Genomic DNA, 3,166 nt, shown 5'->3' with positions numbered 1-3,166 from the left:
GTAGTATATTTTTACTCCTATAGATAAAACAATTAAGACTGTTTTTCTAGTACTTTCTCGTTTTACGTTATTTTGCATTGTTTTAACTTTTAACTATCTAAATTACTAAATATCGTTGATTATATTATATATTTTTATCTACTGTGACATGTGTATACCAAACAAACTTTTTATTATATCCCTACCAAACAATCAAAAAAAAACTTTTGATTTGGTAGGTTAAAAGACAAGGTTTTGTAACCGTTTAAAATTGACACTTTGACAGCATGGAGACATTTATGCATCACGTGTCATTTCTGTCAATACATATAGTGTTAAGTGGAAAGAGTCAAGACGATAAGGACGAGAGGCTAGTGATCCTGCGGTTATGTGGGATTCTGAAGTGTTCAAAGTTGTAAATTGCGGAAGTAATAAATTTTTAAATTGTTCTATTAGAGTAAGCAAAATCCAAATTTTGTTTCTTCGCATATGTTTGTAAATTTTGTAATATTTGAATTTCATGGCAGTACTTCCGTCCAAATATTCATAAACAAATATCCCAAGCATTTAAATTTGATTAATTAGATACTTTTCTTGTCGGCTTATAATATTGGATAAAGATTATATTATTCAAACGTTTTTAGTATATTTTATTTCATGGTAGAGATCATACCACATCATATTTACCCAAAGTCATTCATAAATCATACTGTAAAATTATTAACCATTCATAATATAAATATTCTTTCCCGATATAGCAACATACTATAAATAATAACTATTCATAATATAATTTAATGCGTGATCAGTCTGACATTCTTCCAAGAAGTATTAATGACTTTTCCCTAGACCCATACGCCCATACATACCCAAAAAAAACACGAAACAAAATGTCGAAGTAAAGAAAATGCATACAACACAGTACACAATTAAGGATTTGCAGGAACAAAAAGACCAAAAGACTTCAATGACTTTTTAAAAGATTTTGATTGATCCAGCCAGGACATGATTATGACTTCCGTTTTGTACTTTAGCCACAGGTTTGGCAGCCAACTTCTCCACAAACACCTCAAGATTCCTATCAGATGAGCCACCGCGAGCAACCGCCGCTTCCGCCTCTTCCTTCCACTTTAAAGCATTCTTTTTCAGCTCCGTTGCTTTCTCTCCTTTCGTAACCTCTCTCAGCCTCTCCGCCACTTCCTCCCTCGGTACTACCCTATCCTCCGCCTCTCCACGGCCGAGTCTCACTCCCGTCTTGAAAACGTCTATCATGTAGACCGCGTCAGTGACTTGATCTCCCCACTGAGGTAAACAAACCGTCGGGGCTCCGGCAGACACAGCTTCCATCGTCGAGTTCCATCCACAGTGAGTCACGAAACAAGCCACCGAAGGATGAGACAAAACTTTTTCTTGTGAACACCATTCAACGATCTTCCCTCTCCCTTTGACTTCTTCGGGCAAAACATGTCGCGCTTTGTTGAAACCTAATTCTTGTTGCCTAATAACCCATAAGAACGTAACGTCCGCGTTTAACACACCGTAAGCGATCTCGTCTATCTGTTCTTGTTTCACGTAAGCAACGGTACCGAAAGAGATGTAAACAACGGAGGAAACAGGCTGCGAGTCTAACCACTCCATGCATTCATCCGCTGGCTGAGGGATGTTTCCTTTGGTGTCATCGCTAGTTAAGGTTTTAGCGATTTTGTAAAGCGGTCCGAGCGGTCTTATAACGCCGGGGTGATAGAGACTTGACATGTGTTCGATGATGTCTTGCTCCAAGGAGTTGAAAGTGTCGATGAAAACAGAGAAAGTCTTGTGAAGACGTTTGATCTGATCTATGATTACTTCTCCCAAAGCGGAGTGAGGAGTTGAAGGGTGGATGAAAGAAGGGATCTCGTCGTGTTTCAAGAGAGGCATGCCAGGGATTTGGACATCGATCTCGGGATCTGTTTCGGTCGGGAAATGAACTAGTTTGTGGTGGTAATAGTAATAAGCAGCTAAGCAGGCGCAAGATTGAACCCAGAGAACTGCACAAGGGATTTGAAGATCTTCAGCCACGTCACAAACCCAAGAGACGAAAGGGTTGTTGATGAGACACGTCACAGGCTGTTTTGTCACTTCCTCGTAACGTTTCACGAGGTTTTTGATCTCTCTTTTGCCGACCAGCTCGAGGTGTGGTCGGAGGATGGTCAAGTCGGTTCTGCTCGCTTCGTCATCTTCGGGAAGCCCGTCATCGAAGAAATCGAACCGGAGGTAGCCTTTACCGACCGGTTTGAGGACACAGTCTTGGATTTTATTGGTGTTTCGCATCTTTTTGCCCCATGACTCTGTGGTGACAAAGGTTATGAGTAAACCCTTTGAAGCTAAGAGCTTTCCTAGACGAAGAAGTGGATTAACGTGGCCTTGTCCCGGGAATGATACGAGCATCACATGAGGAGGTAGAGGAGGAGAAGATTCTAGTTCCATCCTTAGAAAAAAATTTGGTCTCTCTTTTTTTCTTTGCTCTGTTTTTGTGTTTGTTTTTGAAGTGTGTGCATGTTGAAAAGTAGAAGAGAAATACGCTTTAAATAGGAGACAATGAAGGTGAATAGTTTGCTTACTATTGGTCATTTAATTACCAAATATCTATTGCTTTCTGTATTTAAAATTCGAAGATTGATTTAATATCTGGATTCCATTGTAGGGTCATCACTCATCACTACAGTAAATTGGGAAATGCTTAATAAATGACTTGGTCAGTGGGCGATGGTCTAACGTCTCCCTCGTTTGTTTTTCTGGTTATTTTTACACTTCCATAAACTATCAAAGAGATATATAGATCACAGAGAATTATACGTTACCTCTATATTCCATGTGGTTTTTAAGGAATATTCGATAATTTGGTCCAAAAGATTAAAGTTTCCATCATAGGCAAGTAGCAACCCCACACCACCACCCCCCCCCCCCCCCCCCCCCCACACAAAAAAAAAAAAAAAAAACAAAAAAAAACTAGGTACGTACAACGTCAGGTTGGATGCATATTGCTCCGAGCCTCCGACTTGTAAATGCAAAATCATGAATGGGAATAAAGATCAACGAGAAATATGAAAACTATATAGAATATTTTTACTCCTCTACAATTTACTACTAGGATATTTTCGTACATAGTTAATTTCAGTATAATATGAAGTTGCGGATGGAATTTGTT

The 3,166-nt window shown here is 39.2% G+C and overlaps 1 pseudogene across 1 annotated transcript; it reads right to left on the bottom strand.

Annotated features, from left to right (window-relative positions):
* Positions 1-747: 747 nt before the first annotated feature.
* On the bottom strand, positions 748-2,962 carry LOC104746583 (UDP-glycosyltransferase 84A2 pseudogene; annotated as a pseudogene). Its single transcript, XR_015582746.1, has one exon. The product of XR_015582746.1 is annotated as a UDP-glycosyltransferase 84A2 pseudogene (transcript).
* Between the last annotated feature and the right edge of the window lie 204 nt (positions 2,963-3,166).

The sequence above is a fragment of the Camelina sativa genome, chromosome 15, assembly GCF_030686135.1.
Source record: "Camelina sativa cultivar CO46 ecotype springtype chromosome 15, ASM3068613v1".
NCBI classification, from domain to species: Eukaryota; Viridiplantae; Streptophyta; class Magnoliopsida; order Brassicales; family Brassicaceae; genus Camelina; species Camelina sativa.
This window is presented reverse-complemented; position numbering and strand designations above follow the sequence as displayed.